The sequence below is a fragment of the Lipotes vexillifer genome, unplaced genomic scaffold (assembly GCF_000442215.2).
Source record: "Lipotes vexillifer unplaced genomic scaffold, Lipotes_vexillifer_v1.1 scaffold2094, whole genome shotgun sequence".
NCBI lineage: Eukaryota > Metazoa > Chordata > Mammalia > Artiodactyla > Lipotidae > Lipotes > Lipotes vexillifer.
In genome coordinates this window covers 427,428-449,988 of record NW_006790887.1, presented here as the reverse complement: position 1 = coordinate 449,988, position 22,561 = coordinate 427,428, and the positions used below count along the sequence as shown (strand labels likewise).

Here is a 22,561-nt window from a genome sequence, read left to right as displayed (position 1 = left end):
ACTTCTACTTTCCAACACTGGGGAGCAACCCATGGCAAAAAAAAAATCTGCTGCATCGTGACTCAGCACGCAGGTGCACACATCAGCCTGTGCAGCCCTCATCGGACATTTACAGAGGACTCCACCACATACAAGGGTCAGGAAGCACACACAGAGAAAAAAGCCCCTCCATACCAGTGTAGGGACTTCGTGCAAAAAACAACTCAAAGATATCACAGGAGAATCAAAAACAGAAACCCCTCCTACTACCTCAAAACCTCTAGAAATGTTAGATAAAAATCCAACAAACACACCTGAAGAGCCAGCTGAGCCGAAGCAGTTCAAGTGCCAGAAACAGAGAATTAATTTTACACCAAGATGGGTGATCCTGAGGGGGGCGGGGCTGTTGCTGTGCTTTCAGGACGGGACTTGCTTCTGTGGCACTAATGGCTGCAACGAAAATCCATAATTTAGTCTCCTCAAAAGGCTGTAACTGCAAGAAAGGGAGACGAGAAAAACTGTCCACTGAACTGCAAGGGAGAGGAAAGGGAACACCCCTGAGAATTGAAGCCTTAAGCCTTGGAACTGCAGAATGGAATCCCATTACCTTCATTAACCTGCAATGCTTCGGAAGCTCTCCAAAACCACCAAATACTATTCCAGGGTGGGGAGGCAAAAAGAGCTGTGCTGAAGAAACAAGTATCTCTACAACCAACGCTGTGTACGTCTGACCAGTGTGGAGATTTTTCAATGCGCTATGGAGATCTAACACCCAGCGTGGCGACTACCACCAACAATACTGTCATATATTCAGAGTTGCTGAGAGACTAGATCTTAAACATTCTCACCGCAAAAAAAAAAAAAAAAATGCTGATTTCATAATGCGAGAGGTGTTAGCTAACTCAGGTGGCAATCACGTTGCAAGACGTAAGTTGATTCAAATCAACATGTCTCAAATCAATTATATCTCATTTTTTTAAATAAAAATTTAAAAATAAAATGTAACCTTATCAATGAGAGGGAGGAGTGCACAGGCATCTTTGTGAGAAAGGACAAAACAGGACTTTAAAATTTTTTAAATTTAACAAAACAGGTATAGTGGGCATAATTCTAAGTGTTTAAATTCTAAGTATTCTATAAACATTAACTCATTTAATTCAAATACTTTAGTAAAACAATAAGAAAATTAAGATCAAAGATATCCTAAAATTGAATTTGGTTTGTTTTTCCAGCTTTATCCAGATACAACTGACATATAACCTTGTGTAAGTTTAAGACGTGCGTCGTGCACCTTAATTTTATTAAAATTGAATTTTTTAAAAAAACTACAAATGACCTTTGAATAACATGGGTTTGAGCTACACAAGTCCACTTGTATGCAGATTTTTTTCAATAACGATTGGTAAATTTTTTGGAGATTTGAAACAATCTGAAAAAACTCACAGAAGAACCATGAAGCCTAGAAATACTGAAAAAATTAAGAAAAAGTTAGGTAAACCACGAATGAAAAAGATATAATGTAGATATATACCAGTCCATCCTTACATAGGCATAAGGTGAGTGATATTTAATCCAAAATTAGTAACATTTTAGTTTTCGTTCTATAACTTTGCTTTCAAAGAATTACATAACCACAAGGTATGTCTCTCCCTCCAGGATCAGCTTATCACAAGTGGTTTTTTTAAAAATGTAACAATGTTTCCAATACTGTATTATGAATGAGTGTAATACTGTATGTCATAAAAATTTTATGATTCATTCATTAGTGTATAGGCTAGGCTATCGTGAAGTAATCATATCGATTACACTAGGCTGCCGTAAAGCAATCGTACTGCTGCTGTTTCATTAGCGATGTACGAATTATCATACCTATAAACAAACGTGAATTTCTTTCACATTATCTTTTCATTTGTGTCACATAGATACTGACAGACAATTCATCTTGTAAAAATATGATGTAAACTTACGTTATCAATAAATACTGTGAATGCAATTTCTCTTTTTTATGATTTTTGTTAATATTTTCTCTAGTTTACTGTAAGAATACAGTGACATAATACATATAACATACAAAGTACATGCCAATCGACTTTGTTATTTTGGTAAGGCTTCTGGTCAACAACAGACTTTAACTTTGGGGGAGTCAAAGAGTCATACACAGATTTTCAACTGCGAGGGGTCAGCACCCCTAAGCCCCACGTTGCTCAGGGATCAACTGTACACTCTTTCGAGAGACAAAAAAAAATTCAAACTCCTGGGGCAGGCAACATGCACAAGGCAAATTTAGCCTGGAAATTACTACCCAGAAGAGATGGCCCGTAGGAGCACAGCAACCTCACATCTTCTAGAACCACTGGCAAGAACATCCGCAAAACAGCAGAAAATCAGCATCCCTTCATCTGTACTTCAAAGGGCTAGTAATTAACTCTCTGTGGGTATTTTCACTTTTGAGCTCCAGTTACTGCTGCACGGGGACATCTTAGTGCCCAGCAGTGTCAAAAATGCGGGGAAACCTTACCAGACCACTGTCACCAAGGGGACAAGGAGAGAAGTCTCAGGATGAAGCCGCCCTCTCCTAACAGTTGAACCACTGCCTGAGCCACATGTGACCAGAGGTCACGGGTGTGTCAGATGCCACTGCTTAGACATCTTTGCTCCCAGTTCAAAGCTCATGTTCTCCTAAGTCCAATGGATTTGTCCTGTATTTGCAATAATGTGCCGGTGTCTGTGCAGACAATGGTGGCGAAAAGCAAGATCCTCAACGCAGTCGGCGCAGACGTGGCAAAAGATGGGCTTAGACTTGGCCGTGCCCGCCAAGTGGTGAACGCTGTGACCGCTTAACCACCTGACACATCCCCCAGGAAGATTCATCTGTCCCACAGGACCGTCACGGGGACTGAGGGAGCACGTGAGCGTCATCAATTAACAGCGCCTGGGACACAAGCCACACTGGGATGCTGGCTATTTTCTTCCTTTCTAAATGGAGACTTTAGAAGGAAAAGGAGATGAACTGAGTGAGGCCCATCAGACGCCCAGTCTGCAGCCAACTCTGGACACAAACGCTGCCTTCACTACAGTCCTCTCCAGCTCCAGCCAGCCCACCGCTTGAAGCTGACTCTGACTTAACGTCAAAAGGAAAAGCTTCCCCAATTAACGTCCAACGCGCACATTCAGGGCTCACGCTGTTTGACTTCCCAAAGCCCTAACTAAGCACCCAGGGGCTTTCTGGCTGTGGAGTCTCCTGGTTTGCATACCTCTTGCCAGCCTGCTCCCCTCAATCAGCCTGTGAATAAACGGTGGGAACGCCGGGGTCTCAAAGCCCCCTTCTCACCCTACTCCTGTGTTTTCATCCACTCTGTTATTTAAATACCGTTTATGCAGCAATGATTCCCTGATGTTAGCTCCAATCGTAGATCTCACTTTGGCATTCAGACACAAACAGACAGATGGCTACTGACGTAGCCACTTGGACGTCTGACAAGACGTCCCGAATAGAACATGACCAAATTTAACTCTCGGCCCTCCTCACTCCCACACCTGGCCTTTCCCTATTAATTCTGCCCCAAGCTGCGTGGCTGGAAACCTTCACCATCACCGACACTGCTACGCCACCACATACACACAACAAACTAATCCACTGTTCTGCCCGGTTTACCTGCAAAATACCTCAAACTCCTTCACTTCTCCTGATCTTCAGTGGCACCAGATACCCTACTCGGAAATACCGTGGCAGCCTCCTTCTCACAGCCAAGATGAGCTATAAATATGCAGATGCTATCACAACAGACACTGCCTACTGTCCAGCACCAAACAAACCAGCTCTAAAGGACGCGGTCAGCTCCCCTGGGGAGTCACGGAATGACACTTCACTGCGCTAGCTAACGCTAGGTCTGGGACAGCAAAGGTACCAGATGAGCCTAGGATATGCTGTCAATCAAGAAAGTAAAGATGCCAGCAGAAAGCACAGGCCCGGTCAAGAAAAACACGATTGTGGAACTGTGCCAGCTTGGAGGTGACTAAGAATAAATGATAACTAAGTGCCATCTGGGCTCCAGGGCCGGTGTCTGTGGCAAGAAAAGCACTTTGGGGGGAAAACTGGTGGGATGTGAATAAAGTCTGTAGTTAACAGTACTGTACCCACAGAATTTTTTAGTTTTGATAAACACCAGGGTTACATTTGTTATGTTAAGGAAAGCTAGGTAAGAGGTATACAGGAAAACTCCTGTACTATCTTCACAACTCTTTTGTAAATACATAATAGTTTCAAAGTAAAAAGTTCAAAAGTCAGTCAAAAAGAGAAAAATGTGCAACCATGTCAAAATGACATCGGAGCAAAACTGATGAAACATCCACAGATCGGAAGGGATTCTGAGTTTCAAAAAGAATGGCTGCCATGCATTTTTTTCCTCCGGTTTTATTGAGATATAACTGACATAGAGCACTGTGCATGTTTAAAGTGTGCAGTATGACAATGTGACTTACGTACGTCATGACACGATTATCACAATCAGTTTAGAGAACATCTACCACCTCATATAGATACAAAATAAAAGACACAGGAAAAGTATTTTTTCCTTGTGATGAAAACTCTTAGGATTTACTCTTAACTTTCACATATAACACACAGCAGTGTTAATTATATTTCTCGTATGGTACATCAAATCCCTACTACTTATTTCTCTTATGACTGGAACGACTGTTGTGCATTTCAAGTACACATACCAGGGACTTCCCTGGGTGTCCAGTGATTAGGACTCCGAGCTTCCACTGTAGGGAACTAAGATCCTGCATGGCCACAAGGCGGAGCCAAAAAAAATAAAGAAATTTTTAAAAAGCATACGTAACAGCAATAAAATTTTAAAAAATTAAGCATTTATTGCACTGCTTTTCCTGTGCAAACTACATGTGACACCAAAGAGCTGATGAGCCAACCTTCTTTTTATAGATGAATTCCAGCAGACAAATGCAGAAGAAATGCCGGAATTTGAAAACACTATTATCTTGAAACCCCCCAACACAGTGATTCTCAAAGCACAGACTTGGCCCAGCAGCATCAACCCGGTCTTGTTAAACAAAAACGACCTTTTAAGAAACCGAGTTCAAACCACTGCATACAGCCTTCCCACTACAATAAACACTAACGAATCCACACCCTCTCTGCCCCAACAGACTCCGGGCGCAGCCCTTAGTTCTGGACGGCTACCTCTTCTTTCTGAACAGTGGAGCCTTCAGGGAACTGTCCCTCTAGGTCGTTGTTCAGGTTACATAAGGCATTTGAATTTTTCTTCCACACAGATGTCCTCAAACATTCAAGGGCTTTACCTTCATGCAGTTTTCACTCTCTAGGCTAACACAGCCTCACATCTCTTTGCAGTTAACTCCTAAGAATAGTACCCTGGTCCCGGCCAAGAGCAAGCTCCAAAGCTGCAATTCCTTGGTACCCAGAACCCAACAGTGACAATGAGGACACGCTCCAGCCGTCACCAACAGAAAGTAAGACCACCGTTGCCCCCCTTCCCTCTCGACTCCCCTAGGTAACACCAGAACCCAATGACCAACACAGACTTGGCTAAGCCGTGGTCTTTCTGAGCCTGCGGTCACTGTCCTGCCTCCTATTACTCACTTTGTACGACTATGGCTCTTCAGACAAGTGAAGTTCACAGCTTTTGCCCATAAATTCCACCTTGGATATGGCGGCCCATAGTCCCAAATGATCAACCCTTTTGGATACCAATTACACCATCAACGCATTCACACTCAGTAAAAACAATGATGTAATTCTGAGGGAATTTCACTATGTAAACTTAATATTGAAAACAATCATGATACTCTTGGGATCAAGTCATCAAGTTTAGGAAAAGACAAACCTGTAAACAAGTTAGGCATATACAATTAAGAAAGTATGAACAGAGTGTTGGGGAGAGGTTATGGAGACAGTGGGGCAAAGAAAGAGGTTATGGAGTCAGCCTGTGCCATCAAGCCCTGCTGCGAGGGCAGGGCTCAAGTACTCGATGCTATGGACACTCTCCCTCATCAACAACATCTTTTTAGTATTCAACCAGTGCCAATAAGATTAACAAATTTTAATACAAACTCAAATTAAAACGTGCTCTAGAGACAATAAAGTGACAATACCCCAAGGTCTAGAAACAGAGGACCAAGTGAGGTCCCTTATCCCGAGGATACCTCCTTGGAAACCTGAGAAGTCGGCTTCAGTACTGATCCCACAACCACCACCATGCAGTGTCAGCCGCAGATTAATTCATTTCTTGCTGCTTCAGAATAATCAGGCATAAAAGAAACAATCTAAGTTTTGACAAAATGGTTAATTGCATTCAAATTACTTTTGACTAACCCCGGAGTTTTACACAAAATAAAAAGCCACTAATGGCAATTCCCTGGCGATCCAGTGGTTAGCACTCCGTGCTTTCACTGGTGGCCTGGGTTCAACCCCTCGTCGGGAAACTAAGATCCCACAAGCGAAAAAAACCAATACAAAACAAAGAAGCCACTTACACACTTGTATCAGGAATTTCTCTACAGAATTCAGTATTTCTAAATATTTTAAGTGGCCGCCACCCAGCCCCTGAGACTGGCCAGGTCTCCTCCCCAGAGAAAACTGTAAGGCTGGAGGATGAGTGAGAGCCTGGACTGCGCAAACACTTCCAGCGCCCACCTCCACCCGTCATCTCCGTGCTCGCTCGGCTGGCACTACAGGGGACAGCCGGCACCAGAACACACGAGCCCTCGGGAGACTGAGACCACTCGACCTGCCCTCCCTTCTCAATCGGCCCTGGACGGAGGGAGCAGCACGCTTCCACACCCCGCACCCCGGGGTCAGCGCATCTCCCCGTCAGCCGCGGAAAAGGAGGCACAGTTTCTGTGACAGAATGCTGCGTGGAAACGCAGGCACAGACTTTTTAAAAGCACAGTGTCCACGAGGACTTCAGGCAGGTGGCAACTGCAGCTGGCCAACACCACCTCAGACCGAGCTGCCGGACCCGCGAGCCAAACACAGTCGCTTACACCTACAGTCATTACAAGTAAACAACACTGGAAACCCAGCCCCTCAGCTGCACGAGCCCCATTGCCAGGGCTCAGCCCCCAGTGTGGCTACTGGCACCCACCCTGGAAAGGACCAGTGTGGAAAATCGATTCAGACTTAAAGGGAATCTGGGTGAGGAGTGGGAAGACGCTCGTTTCTAACAACAATTAATCAAGGTTCTGAACTTCCCACTGACGCGATCTACTGTATGTTAAGGAAGCTGGAGGAAACCAATGCTTTAGATTTTCAATTAAGAAAGAAAAAGAATGTTTCTTAGGACTAGTTTGTTAATCTATGCAATTTCCAACAAAACAGGCCTAATCAAGTCAAAAAATTTTAACTCTGCCTCTGTAGTAAAGCCACTAAGTAGCCTAATACCCATTAACCAAAAATAACTGCCTCTTTGGGACTTCCCTGGCGGTGCAGCGGTTGAGACTCCGCGCTTCCACTGTCGAGGGCACAGGTTCAATCCCTGGTCAGGGAACTAAGATTCCCGCAAGCCACGCAACACGGCCAAAAAAAAAAAACAAAACAAAAACAAACCCTGCCTCTTCCAATAAATTTATTCGCCTTCAATGTTCGGAGTTTCAGAACACACACTTAAGTCTCATGGTACCTAAACTCACGTGCGGACCACTTGAGTAGAAAAGTGTACACCTCCCCAGGACATGTGCACATACTTATAAATTATATACAGGCACCTCAGAGATATTGTGGGTTCGGCTCCAGACCACAATAAAGCCAATTAAGTGAGTCACACAAAGTTTTCTGGCTTCCCAGTGCATATAAAAGGTTACTTTACATTATACCTGTTAAGTGTGCAATAGTATTATGTCGAAAATAACAATGTACATACCTTAATTTTTTAAAAACCTTTATTGCTAAAAAAAATGCTACGCATCATCTGAGCTCTCAGTATCTTTCTGCTGGTGGAGGATCTTGCCTCCATGTTGATGGCTACGTGGCCGTGGCAATTTCTTAAAACGAAGCCATGAAGTTTTGCCACATCAACTGACTCCTCCTTTCACAAGGATTCCCTGCAGCATGCAATGCTGTTTGGTAGCATTTTACCCTGAGCAGAACTTCTTTCAAACTTGGACTCAATCCTTGCAAATCCTGCTGCTGCCTCATCAACTAAGTTTATGTCGTATTCTAAATCCTTTGTTGTCATTTCCACAATCTTCACAGCATCTTCACCAGCAGTAGATTCCATCTCAAGAAACCATTTTTTTTTTTGCTCTCCATAAGCAGCAATGCTTTTCTGTGAAAGTTTATCCTGAGATTACAGCTGTTCAGTCACATCTCAGGCTCCACTTCTAATTCTAGTTCTCCCGCTGATTCCGCCACATCTGCCGTTTCTCCTCCACTGAACCCCTCAAAGTCATCCGTGAAGGTAAGAATCAACTTCTCCCAAACTCCTGTGAATGTTGGTATTTTGACCTCTTCCCATGAGCCACAAATGTTCTTAACGGCATCTAGAATGGCGAATCCTTTCCAGAGTTTTCAATTGACTTTGCCCAGATCATCAGAGGAATCGCTATCTATGGCAGCTACAGCCTTACAAAATGTATTTCTTAAATAACAAGGCTTGAAAGTCAAAATTATTCCTTGATCCGTGGGCTGTGGAACGGATGTTGTGTTAGCAAGCATGAAGACAACATGAATCTCACTGTACATCTCCATCAGAGCTCTTGCGTCACTGTCAAGGAGCAGGAGTTTTTTGAAATGAATCTTTTTTCTGAGCAGTGGGTCTCAACAGCGGGCTTAAAATACACAGTATACCATGCTGTCAAGAGAAGTTGTCAACCAGGCTTTGTCTTTCCACGTACAGAGCACAAGCAGAGTAGATAAGGGCCCTAGGATTTTTGGAATGGTAAATCAGCACTGGCTTCAACTAAAGTCACCAGCTGCGTTAGCCCCTACCGAGAGTCAGCCTGACCTTCGAAGCTTTGAAGCCACGCATTGACTTCTCTCTACTGTGAAAGTCCTAGTTGACATCTTTCAGTAGAAGGCTCTTTTGTCTACACTGAAGATCTGTTGTTTCGTGTAGCCGCTTTCGTTAATGATCTTCGCTAGATCTTGCGGATGACTTGCTGCGGCTTCTCCATCAGCACCTGCTGCTTCACCTTGCACTTTTATGTCATGGAGGCGGCTTCTTTCCTTAAACCTCGTGAGCCAAGCTCTGCTGGCTTCAAGCTTTTCTGCTGCAGCTTCCTCACCTGTCTCAGCCTTCACAGACTTGAAGAGAGTCAGGGCCTTGCCTGCGTTAGGCTTTGGCTTCAGGCAGTGTCGTGGCTGGTTTGATCGTCTATTCAGACCACTGAAACTTTCTCCTCAACAGCAATAAGGCTGTGCTGCTTCCTTACCATTCGTGTGCTCACTGGAGCAGCACCTTAATCTCCTTCAAGAACGTTCCTCTGCCTTCACGACGTGGCTGTTTGGAGCAAGAGGCCTAGCCTTCAGCCCGTCAGCTTTCCACACGCCTTCCTCTCTCAGCTTCAGCATTTCTAGCTTTTGATTCAAACTGAGAGACATGCGACTGACTCTTCCCTCACTTGAACGCTTGGAGGCCATTGTAGAGCTATTAACTGGCCTGATTTCAATACTGTTGTGTCTCAGAAACAGGGAGGCCAGAGGAGGGCAAGAGAGATGGCGGGTTGGTGGAGCAGACAGAACATGAGCTGTCTTAGCTGGGCGGGGTTTTTAGGGCCCCAAGGCAATTACAACAGTAACATCAGAGATGACTGATCACCATTACATAATAAGTGAAAAAATCTGAACTATTGCAAGAATTACCAAAATGTGACCCAGAGATACAAAGTGAGCAAAAGCTGTTGGAAAAATGGGACCAATAGACTTGATCGATGCAGGGTTGCCACACACCTTCAATTTGTAAAAAAGGCAGTATCTAAGAAGTGCAATAAAGGGAAGCGCTGTGAAACGAGGTCTGCCTGTACCTGAACTACTACTATGTACATCAAAACCAAAAATAAGATTATAAATGATGAAACTAAGAATACTTGTATGTACTTACCAAGCATTACGGTTTCACATCATAGTTAGCTAGCATCTCAAGGCACACTGGTAAGAGAGAGCCTAGACAGTTTTCTCCACAACTGACAAAGAGGTGGTCGTTAAGTGTAAACATCATCTCTAACGTGCAGTCGTTGCAGTCTTTTACGCCTTAACCAGTTACTGACACAGGTGTCCCTTGCTTTTCCAGAGTTCTCTTTACAACACTTCACCTTTAAGAAAGACCCACATTAATACCTTGTTTTTGCCAGCCCAAGAAATCCGAACAGGATTTTCACTTCTACAACAAAAGGAAGAATCAGAGGGGGCGCCCACCCATGCAGCATGTCAGGATGGTCGTGTCAAGTCAACTTCAAATGGCCACAACTCAGCAGAAGCATTTACTTCCCCTCCTCCTGAAATATTCATAGAAGATTTTCAACAAGCACCTCAGGTGACAGACACAAATATCCATCTAGAGTGTGAGGTGCTCCACGATGCGTCAGCTCTAAGAACCCAATTTTTCTGAACAGCTTAACTGGCCCCTTTTTTAAGTTATAAAATTTTGACTTTAATGAGTTATCTAAAGGAGAATTGCCAAGTCATTACACATGCCCCACGTTCTTAAGAACACTTAAAGAATATATGTTCCCTGTATAAAAAACTAACTTAAATTCTAAAATTAAAAAAAAAAAAGAATATATGTGCCCAACATGACTGTTGTAATTCTGAGACCTTTGGCTACTCTGTCCCAAATCTTGCCCATCCACACAAATAAGCTGTGTAACTGGGCTAAACTGACCATCTTGGGACTTCCCTGGTGGTCCAGTGGTTAAGACTCCACGCTTCTACTGCAGGGGGCATGGGTTCGATCCCTGGTGGAGGAACTAAGATTCCTGCAGGCCACACAGTGCAGCCAAATAAAAGATTTAAAAATAGGGACTTCCCTGGTGGCGCAGTGAAGACTCTGCGCTCCCAAGGCAGGGGGCCCGGGTTTGATCCTGGTCAAGGAACTAGATCCCACACGCATGCTGCAACCAAGAGTTCGCATGCCACAACCAAGGAGCCCAGCTGCTGCAACCAGGGAGCCCTCGAGCCGCAGCTAAGACCCAGCGCAACCAAATAAGTATTTTAAAACAATTGAAAAATTTAAAAAATAACCATCTTTCTACCCAAGAGTCTGTTCTCAAATTATCTCTCCATCTAACATCTAAGAAACCTTGCTCTGCTTGCAATAAAAATCCTCCTTCATTCCTTCCCAATCCAAGAGACTCCATATTGAAAATGGAGCTGAAGGGGAAAAAACAACCTTCCTCCTTCCAGAAAGCTTTGCATTATTATCCACCCCATAGATCGCTATTTATATTGCACACGGTTTTACATAATGCAATTTGTCCATTGAAGACATTCCCTGTCTTTAGCTTAAAAAAACCAGCAAATCAAAATACTCATTACTTCTAACTTAGAAAAGGACAAATCAAAGTAAACATCTTCATTTAAATGTTGAATTCATGTTGTGTCATGAAACTAATTTTCTGCAATACTACTTGCTTAATGGAATGGAAGTAGGCAAATTTAAAGAAAAATAAATGATATTTGTGGCCAAGTTTCCTATACGTCATTTCATTATCTGATGAATTCCCAGCACACACAGAGGTAGGGGAACAAACAGAGGTGAACTACCTACCAATCCTTATCACATGAACTGAAGTCATCTACTTACAGTTCGTTCTTACTCAATATGCCTTAAAGCATTCCTGAAACAAACAAGGGTGGGGGACTTCCCTGGTGGTGCAGTGGTTAAGAACCCACCTGCTGATGCAGGGGACATGGGTTCGAGCCCTGGTCCGGGAAGATCCCACATGCCGCGGAGCAACTACTAAGCCCATGCACCACAACTACTGAGCCCGCGTGCCTAGACCCCATGCTCCGCAACAAGAGAAGCCACCGGAAGCCACCGCAATGAGAAGCCCGCGCGCAGCAACGAAGACCCAACACAGCCAAAAATAAATTTAAAAAAAAAAGAAACGAGAGAAGTTATTTCCTCTACAACTCAGGATCCAAGACCATTCTTTCAACTGGCAAATCATTACCTCTTAGGCACGTGGAGGCATGACTAACTTCGTTTCAATAAAATAAAATAATACATGCCAAGTACTCAGTCCTGGTACTTGTGAACTGAATTTGTATGCTATCTGTATTTTTGTCCAACCTTCCTAAACGCTGGATTCCATTATTAACCACAGAGAGTAATCAGCAAACAGACAAACCAGGAAAAAGGATCCAATTCAACCAATATTTTCTGAGTACTCTGGGTCCAGGACAATGCCACAGTCACAAAGGAACACAATTAAAATTCCAGGCCTGCCCAAAGGACCTCACAGGAAGGCCCCAGTGCGCCATCACACGCAGAAGGCAAGCTCTAAATGTCTTTCTTGGTAAAAGGCAGGATGAAAATTTCAGAGTGCATAGAATCACATGCTGCACAAGGAAATCACCATCCCAGGGACAACTGATCCTTGCAACTGAGCTTAGGAACCCTAAAATGCCTGGAGTATTCGGACATACAGCTAGTAGTTCTACTGCCCACGGCCATATGCAGTGGTTGGTGCCTTTTACTTAAAATGGCCGTAAGTCCTCACAAATTTTACATAGGACAAGTTTTAAGAGCAAACCAACCTATGCCTAAATAACATAACTTCTGAAATAAGGTGAGGAATATAAATTAGAACCTTTTCTACTTTGATGTACATTGCAACCCTTCTACTACTTTTATTGTTTTTTTTCAGAAATTTCCCCCACCTTAAAAATCACGTATTTTTTTAAAAGATTTACTCAGTTCAGAAACAAAAGTTTTATCCTCTGATCAAAGAATGGACAGGCATGAGCTCACACTCTAGAGCACACTCTCCAAAATTTACTTCTTTCTTAAGTGGGATACTGAAACGAAAAGAATCAACTGTTTTTTGTATGTCTCCCTAAAAATATAAAAGTTTGAAAAACACATTATAAGCTACAATAAAAACATCAAATTTTTTTCTAGCTGACATATCCAGGAAGCCATTTTCTCCAATGAAGCTTCAAAACTGTCTTTCTATACACTATTCTTACCTTCACCAACTTCACTTTTCTTCATTTACCTCACTTTTTTTCAAGTTTGAAGTTCTCTCAAATTCTGTTCACCCAAGAGAAACTACTGAAGAGAAACTACAGAAATCTTGCCACTGATCCCATCCTAATTCACTAATAAGCCTGCAGTTAACCTGCTCTCGCCACTGGGTGGTGTCCTGGACAAATTTTAAGCAAAAAAGATTTTTAACACAGAACACCATCCTAAATTCTAGATCATTTCCAACGAACTGAAAAGACCAAAAAAAAAAAAAAAAAAGTTTTCTAAAAATTCTTTAAAATATCAAAAGACTGACTGCATTCACTCAATCCTTATCAACAGACACCAGAAGTGACATTTAATCATCCTTTAAGCGTTAACCAAGGTAGCAGCTGACCTTGAACACGCAGTCATACAGACTGCACCCCAATGGAAAGCAAGAGGTAACACCAACGTCACTAAAATGACACGCTCAGGATTACACTTCGATGCTGAAAAGCCGGACTGAAAATAACCGTGCCCGCTTTAAAACTAAAAAATGCGGACCATTCCATCCCAAACTCGGTATTTGAGTTTGCTAGGCTGAAAACTGTCGTTGCTGGTGAGGAGTACAATTATATCTGTTTGGAACTGTCCAAAACAGAGCTGATACAAGGGAAAATGGTTCTACCCTGGGTTTTAACAGCTAAAAAAATAATGGGTTCGCTTGAAGAGGAAAGCGACTGCATGCCACCCAGCCCTCCAGGTGAGTCTCTGTCCTGCAGCCAGAAATACTTTCCAAGTCTACCACTTTGAGGTCATGAAAAATTTAAAACACTAACATTTTGAAGAGGATGCTGAACACATGTCAAAGTCTTTGAAAGCCCTTAAATTCCCAACTGCCCAGTCTCGCACAGCAGCACACAAAGGCTGCTTTGGGCAAATCTCAAAAGCCAACTTCTCATCCCCTTTTGCTGTCCTCCCACTTCCTGTCAAGTCAGCCACACCTGGACCGAGCCAATTCACTCCCGAAACTCCTGACTCTGCATAACCCCCAAATTCCACAGCTCCCTGCAGAGTACGCACACAGGGCACTCATCTTTCTACTACAGCCCGTACAAATACTCAACTCCTAAACTCACAGGAGCTAAGGTCTCTGGAAACAGGAACAGTCTGGATTAAACTTCCCAGACGGAATCCGGGGAGGGTGTGGTCTAGGGAGAGGGCGGAGGAAAGAAGCACAAAATGCCTTTCAGAGTATCATGAAAACATTCCGATGTGCCTAACTGTACGAAAAAGAGTAAAACCTGAACGAGCATCACACAAGTTCAAATGCTAAGAGTTTGTTTCTCCTTCCTTTTTCGGTCATTCGGCCGAACTCTTCCACTAAGTCAATTACCTGCCTTACAAGATTCTAGCCATAAAAACGCTGAGAATACAAAGGGCGCCGCGCAGTCCACCCTTCGCAGGCAGCCCCCCGGGTGGCGGTGAGATGTTTTCACCACCGCCGTGGCCTTTCCGCGTAGCCGGGAGAGGTACGCGTCCGACAAGCGACCCACACGCTCTGAAAACGTTTCGCGAGACAACACAAGTTTCCAATTCCCACTTCTTGCGTCAGTTCTTTCCTTACTTGGGCAAAACTTGATAGAAACTTCAGCTATATAAACTGCGGTGCACCCCGAAGCGAAACCCAGCAAACTGGCTTTTTAAATAGGCCGAAAGCCAGGCGTTTCATTTCCATCTCCGACACCCTTCGGAGAAGCCAGCGGGGAGTTCCCGACACGCGGCCTCGCGTCCCCCGCCCGCTTCCCGGTCTCCGCACTAGGCAGCGCGGCCTCCCACGAGCCTCTACTCTTCCTGCACACCTACCTCCTCCTGGCTTCAGGGCCGTCTATGTGGGGCCTGAGAACCGAGCGAACGCCCAGCCTCCCACGCGGCAGCGCCGCCCCCGCCCCGCCCGCAACAACCGGCGCGCGGCCCCCAGGACGCGGGGAGGAGAGGACCCCCCCCAGGACAGGGGGAGGGGCCCGGGGGAGGGGGCCGCGAGGAGCGAGCTGGACCCCGGTCCCACACGCGGCCCCCGGCCTGCCCCCCACGCCCCCCGCGCCCCCGACCCCGGTCTCACACCAAGCCCGGCCCCCGGCCCGCCGCGGCCAGGGCCCGGGTCAGGTGGGCCGCCGGGCCCGCCCCCCCCGGCCGCTGGCGGCCCTCACCGAGGACACGGGAGCCGGCGGCGGAAGGCGCGGCGGAGCGGCGACCGGGGCTCCTCGGCTCCGACACGGCGGCGCGGCTGGCGGCGGCGGCTGTGCTGCGACTGTCCTCGCGCTTTCCTTTCTCTCCTTTCTCCAACAACAAACAGGAAGTGCGTCACGCGGCGGCGGCACAGCAACGACACTTCCGCCCGGCCCTGACGCCGCGCATGCGCCCCGCCCCGGCCGCCCCCGCCTTCCCGAAGGTTCTGCGCGGCCCGGGACGCGGCGAGCAGCGCGCGTGCGCAGTCGAGGCCCCGTCGCCGGCGCCCGACGGCGGCGCGCGTGGGGTCTTGTCGGGGGATCTGCGCGGCCGGCGGGTGTCCTCGGGGTCCAAGGGGTGGACCGCTGACCCGCCCTTCGCCTGGGCTCCTGGAGAGCTGGGGGGGGCCGTGGGTCTTGTTCTTCCCACTTGAGATCAGAGACCGTATTTTGAGGAGCCGTTTCTTGTGTAAACCCTCCCTGTGTTACGCACCTACTTCTTAGCAGGTGACCAGCACGTGACCAGTTAGCAAAAGAAAACTGTTTTATTCGGAGTCAATTCTTCGTTCCCTCCTTTGGTAGGTTATAGAAATCCCTGGTCAGGGGAGGCACAGCGGTGTTGGGTGTTAGCAACTCCTTGTGAAGCTGAGATGACCTCGGCGGGGCTGGAATTTCCTTCAGCGCCTGCGCACCTGGCTTCGCCGCACGCAACCCTACCTGCCAGCCGGTCCCCGGGGTTTTCTTCCCCTCCCGGCGTTGACAGTGCTGTCGTGTGACAGCTCACATTTAAATGGGTCCCTGCTTAACGCAATTGGGAGCTAACCTCGGAATGCAGGCAGCACAGAGACTTGGAGTCTAAATAGTAGGCTAGCCACAAATAGCTTGGTCTTCCTCCAAAAAATAAATAAATATTTATTTATTAAAACATCTGCCAGTGCAGTGAGTTAACTGTGTCAGGAGAAAAACCAACCAGTACCAACAAGGCGTCTCTCGGCGTTCCGGGGGAACAAACACCCTGAAAATTAGATAATACTCCATATTTAAGGGGCTCTTTGCGGACAACAGAGAAGATCTTCAAAGATTAAAGACTTATTCCAAAATTAGCGTTAGCCCAGATAGCGGTGCTGCTGGAAACTCTACTCTACTGGAAGTCGCTTCAACATGGAACCGCAAGGATCTGATCTGGAGTGGAAGGCCTTTGGAGAGACGTGGGGAGGCTGTTAGGCCTCGGAAGACAATTGGAAAGGCCTTGGGCTGTTACCTGGCAGTCAAGGGAAGCCAGGCGGTGACGAATCTGTGTTTTGCAGGATGTCTGGAAGAGGAGGGAGGCTCTGTGACTTTGTTTCCTCGTGTGTAAAATGGGGATAAAGGCTTCATGTAAAGGTTAATTGTATGTGCTTGGCTCCGTGCTTGGCACATAGAGATACTCAGTAAATCACAGCTCTTCTGTGTCATGGCCTCTCGGAGAAACTGATAAAAGGCATGGACTTCCCCCCAGCAAAACGTGCAAGTGATAGAAAATTTGTAGACACAGGCGTGCACGCACACACATCCTGCCAAGCCCACCTGTGAGTCCAGGAACCAAAGGTGAAGGTCCTGAATAATTGCCAAACTGAGACAGTTTAGCAATTATTGCTCTACTGCGAAATTTATCTTTGATCGAAGAATAACATTTGTAAAAATTTTCCCTGAGGCAATAAATGCAAGAACAGAGAATGAAAGAAAAAAGTACATGCAAGGTTATTGATCACAACTTTGCAGGTAATCAGTTCCCCCTTATCAGGAATACTCTGCAGGCCGTAAAAATAATAATGTAGTTACTTGTTAACATCAAATGTATCCAAGATGCATTACTGATATAGTGATCCCATTTTTGTAAAATCGTATTCGTGTGTGTGTGTGTGTGTGTGTGTGTGTGTGTGTGTGTGTGAACATATACATATTTTTCCCTCTGCTTTTGAGTTCTTAGCTAAGGCTCCCTATAATAAAAGACAGATACAGGAGAAAAACAAATGCAAGTTTATTAACATGTATACCTCAGGTATACATGGGAGACACCAGGAAAATTTAGTAAACTCCAGGAGGTATCCAAGCCATCATTTTAAACACCATCTTCAAATAAAGACAAAGATGTTGGGGGAGGGGGAAGGGGGGAGGGGAGCCAGTTAAGGGAGGTTACAAGGAAAAGCACAGTAAACAAGGGTAAGGTTGTTATGCAGATTTCAGTATGCTGCCTTCTCCATGGTTAAGCAGTTCTGTGATTTAGAATCATCCTCCTTTTCCGGGTACAGAGGGGGAGATGTGTTAGAAATGGAGATTTCCCTTATAAATGTCTACAAAAGGGTAAATTTCTACTCTGTTCTCAGAGTTTCTCCTGCTTCTGCAGTTTCTCCTACTGGAGTCTGAGAATTGGTGTTGGTGTGTGGGGAAGCCCACACACACACACACACACACACACACACACACACACACACACAGGTTGGAATTGGGTACAGGAACCTAAAAGAGGGAGTATGTGGCCCTTGCCTGCCCTCTAGGTTCCGGCCGTGGCCAGCGAGCCTTGGCTTGTAGACGCATCACTGCAATCTCTGCCTCTCCTGTGGTCTCTTCTCCCAGTGTCTCTGAGTCTAAATTTCCCCCTCCTTATAAGGCCACCGGTCATTGTATTAGGCCCATCCTAATCCAGTATGACCTCATCTTGATCACATCTGCAAAGACCTTATTTCCAAATAAGGCCCCATTCACAAGTCCTGGGGCTTCAACATCTCTTTCCGCGGGGACACAATTCAACCCCCAACAACCAATATCTGGTAAAGACGGCCGGTTTTCCTTCCTGAAGCTGCACCTCCCAGGTCAGGGGCTCCTCCTGGGGGACCGCAGCCGCGGAACATCATGCACACAGCAAACTCGGATGTAGATGAAAAGTACGGCTCCTAGAATTGTACGAGACGAAACGTGTGTGCGGCTCTGATTAGTGAAATAAGACTCATTGTGAATGCTCCTGAATTTCTCTCCTACAGTAAATAACCAAATTATAATTGCTGCTACTTGAGGGGTCCCGGTCAGGTTCTGATGTCAACTGTGCTTCCCATACTCAGAATATGGACGAGCCGTGACCGTTGTGTTCAATTTCAAAGGGAAATATTGTTATAATCAAATTCAGCCCAGTAAATGTGAAGATTTCTAACTGGCTTTGTGAAGCGATTCACAGATGGGCAGCACCGCAGCCAGTACACAGCAGGGCCTCCGAGGGGGTGCAAACGGAAAGGAAGGTTTTCTTAGGGAGGAGGGTGGGGCACGGAGTTAAGAGTGGAAGAAAAGCAGGTTTTACATTCCTGGGGAGATGAGCCTGCTGTTAGGTCAGGTGCCCTGGGCGTGAGCACAAGTGACGCTCTCTGGGGCCTGGTTTTCTCTTTAACAACATGTTACCCTGTCAGTGCCTTAGCAGGATGACTGAACATTTTGCTATGGGGCCGGGGGCCCCAGACTTGACGTAGAGCAGACCCACGTGGCCTTTGCATGTCAGGAGGTGACGCAAGGGTGTCAACAGGAAACCCTGACACTTTAGGGCAACCCACACATTACATAAGGAAGGAGTTCCTCTCCTAAGTGGGGGCCTGACCTGGGAGGACATCCGGCCCAAGTAAATTTACTGTGGGAGAGCTATTCTCACCAGTCAGAGCCTTGGGGGGTTTCTGCTGCTGGAAGATGTCTTTGCTTTTTGGCCTCACAGAAACATCATCTGGCACCTCTGGGGAATTCCAAGCTTGCCAATGAGGAGACAGAGAAATAATGCCCTCAGATTGGGTCATTGATGGCTCCCCCGAGGGTAATTAGCCACCTTGATCAATGAGAACCCAAAGGGAATTGCAGCCCCTCTTGTGCGCCCAAGTCAGGAGGCTCAGGTGAAAGGCGCTAGAGGAGGGGGGCCGTGAGGTCACGGCCGTGGGCCGGCCCCATTGGAGACGTGCGCCCCTCAACCCCCTTGACGCCCCCTTGACTCCCCACATCTCGCGCTTGTCTGTGAAACCGGCCTCCGTTCAGTCCACAGACGTTTTCGCCAAGGACTTGGGACCTGCTGCCTGTGACAGGGTCTTTGTGTGCAGCCGTGAGACGTGGCCGCCTAGAGGGAGCCTTTTGAGATCAAGAGAGATGAGGTAAGTGAGAGGCCTCTGCAGGCCCCAAGGATGGCTTGCTGGGGCAGGTCAGGGGGCCTCCCTGGGTGACGCACATGAGCGGGCTCCCCCCAGCACAGAGGCGGGGCCCTGGGAGGGAGGGGTTCCCCCAGTTGGGGACGTGATGCCCCGGACTCTGCCCTGCCGGCTGGCCCCCACCTGCGCTCTCCTGAGGTCACGGAGCTCCGTCTTCCTGCCTTTGCTCCCTCCTCTGCGAGGCTGCTCCCTCTGCCTGGAGCCCTCCTCCCGCTGCCTGGCCACGTCCTCATTTCTCACAGTTCAGTCCCAATTATTAGCACTTCTGCAGACTATGAAGCCAGGTCCCCCTCAAACTGAGCTCCTCTGCTGAATTTATCATCATCCTCTCCAAAACCTTATTCCTGTCCCTGTTCCCCTCAGGATTGAGGAATATCAAAGAAAAGGGGGATTAAGCTTTCCTGACAGTCCAGTGGTTAAGACTCCTTGCTTCCAAGGTGGGGGCATGGGTTCAATCCCTGGTCAGGGAACTAAGATCTCACATGCTGCATGGCACAGCCAAAAAAACAAACAAAACAAAACAAAATAAAATAAAAAAAGAAAAGGGGGGGCTTCCCTGGCGGCACAGTGCTTAAGAATCCACCTGCCAATGCAGGGGACATGGGTTTGAGCCCTGGCCCAGGAAGATCCCACATGCCACGGAGCAACTAAGCCCGTGCGCCACAACTACTGAGCCTGCACTCTAGAGCCCACGAGCCACAACTACTGAAGCCCACACGCCACTACTACTGAAGCCCGTGTGCCTAGAGCCTGTGCTCTGCAACAAGAGAAGCCACCCAATGAGAAGCCCGAGCACCGCAACGAAGAATAGCCCCTGCTCGCTGCAACTAGAGAAAAGCCCGCGCACAGCAACAGAGACCCAACGCAGCCAAAAAATAAAAATAAATTAATTAAAAAAAAAAAAAAAAAAAAGAAAAGGGGGATTGAAACTAAGCAGGATCCTGTGAAGCTCTCCTGGGTACAAAAGCCCCTCTGTGATCCCCCGTTTCTTGCTTGTAGAAAAAGACTTCAGTCTCCTAGGCCTTCCTTGAGTTCCAGAGAGCAGATTCAAGCAGTTACTAATTACGGAAGTGAGGGAATGCAGGTTCAAAAGTAAAGCAGTCAAGCAAGGAAGTAATGATAATAATTCAGTGACAAAACAGAGTCCTAGCTCCTCCTCAAGGAATATGCATAACAACCTGAGGCATATCCTTGAGTTGTTCTGCAGAAACAGGTGAAGGATGGTGCTGACCACAGCTGACCACAAGCACTATAGCCCCCAGAGGCTGATGACTGAGATTCCTGAACCGCCACTCTGTTACCGCACCACCAACCAATCAGAAGAAAGTGCATGGGCTACAGCCTTCCCCAAAAGTGTTGCCTCTAAAACCCCTTCCCGGAAAGCCACTGGGGAGTTTGGGTCTTTTGAGCACGAGCTGCCTGTTCTCTGTGCTTGGCACCTACAATAAACGCTGCGCTTCCCTTCACCACAACCCGGTGTCAGAAGACTGGCTTTGCTGTGTGTCAGGCGAGCAGACTCAAGTTCGGTCCAGTACAGCTAGGTCCATCCTTACAAGCTGAGACCCATCGGTTTCCTTCGTGACACCTTCCAGAGCTCTAATTAAAAGCCTGTTGGTGGAACCACAAGCGCAGGGTCTGCCTTTCCCACTGCACTGTCCTTGCGTGAGGTCATGGGCTTTGCGTGACCCGTGTGGTGCAGCCGGTACAGGGCAGCACACAGCAGGTGCCCAAGAGGAGGCCATTGCATAGATAAATGATGAACAAGCCCTTGAATCTGTGGCCGGGAGATGGCGGGAGGCTGTCACCACGCAGCGACTGGGCTACAAACCAGGGAGACAATTCTTAGGCTGATGACTGAATGGGATGCTCACATTGTGATCAATGACTCGTCTTTGCAACTTGGACATTTTTGCCTTTTGTGCCTAAATGTCTTCAGACCTGGAGAGGCGAGTCCTAACAGAAGGGCCCCTGGAGCAGGACAAAACACCCCTCACGAAACGGACTCATGTTATTTCTGTGACCATGGAAATACGGTGCCCCCGGGGCAGTGGGGACGAATGTCCCTCTTGTGGGAAGGGCTTTCTTGCCCTCAGAGCCCAGGTAACAGTGCGCTCACCTGGGCCCCAGCTCCACCATGGATCAGAGCATTTCCAGAAGGTTCCTGTGCTCAGGTGGAGGTCAGGGCCCACTGTGCCCGGGTCAGGGCTCCTGGGGGGGGGGGCACACAGCTTGAAGCAGGTGCAGGGCAGGGTCCTGATAAGACCCCGTGGGCCTCTGTGAGCCTCCAGGAAACTGAGCACCTTAGGTTTCACCTGCTGATGGCAGGCCCAGCCACACCCCGTGGACAGGCTACCCCCTCACCCACGGGGACCTGGGCCACAGTCCAACACAGGCCCAGAGCTTTCTAAGGCTTGACCTGGAATTAACCGCCTGGCAGCCCCGCCCTGCCGCCCCCCACCCAAGGCTGAGCCCGCAGGTCCCAGCCAGTCTCACTCAGCACTCACCTGTGCCAGGGCTGTAGGCGGTGCTCCACTGCCTTGACCCAAGGCCTTGCAGCCCTTCCTGCCGGTCCCCCTGTGGGCCTGGCCGAGGCCCATCTCTCTGCAGCATGGACGTGGAAGGTCGGGGCTCTGGGCCCAAGTGCCACGGGTGAGGAGAAGCGAGCCCCTCTCACAGGCCTGAGACCTGCCCCCCCATGACCCGTGGACGGTTTTCCTCCAGGCCAGGCCTGGGCCAGTGGTGCTGCAGGACCATAGGTAGACACATGCACACTTGCACACACATGTACACACTCTCATTCCTACACACACACACTCACTCCACATGCATGCCTGCTCACAGTGAATCACATTGCCCTTCATTGAAGGTTTGGGGACACAGAAAATGCCTGACCTGCGGCAATGGGGCATCTTGACCCTTTTTTTTTTTTTTTTTTTTTATGTGGACTTTTTTTTTTTTTTTTGATTTTGTGGGGCTTTTTTTTTGCCCCTGGGTC

At 47.3% G+C, this 22,561-nt stretch overlaps 1 protein-coding gene across 1 annotated transcript in view; it reads right to left on the bottom strand.

The window, feature by feature from the left end:
• Positions 1-15,454, bottom strand: part of DNAJB6 (DnaJ heat shock protein family (Hsp40) member B6) — a 54,237-nt gene extending 38,783 nt beyond the window's left edge. Inside the window, exon 1 of the mRNA XM_007463983.1 lies at positions 15,338-15,454. The gene's annotated coding sequence lies outside the window, so the exon portion shown is untranslated. The remainder of the gene's footprint in view (positions 1-15,337) is intronic.
• Positions 15,455-22,561: the final 7,107 nt, after the last annotated feature.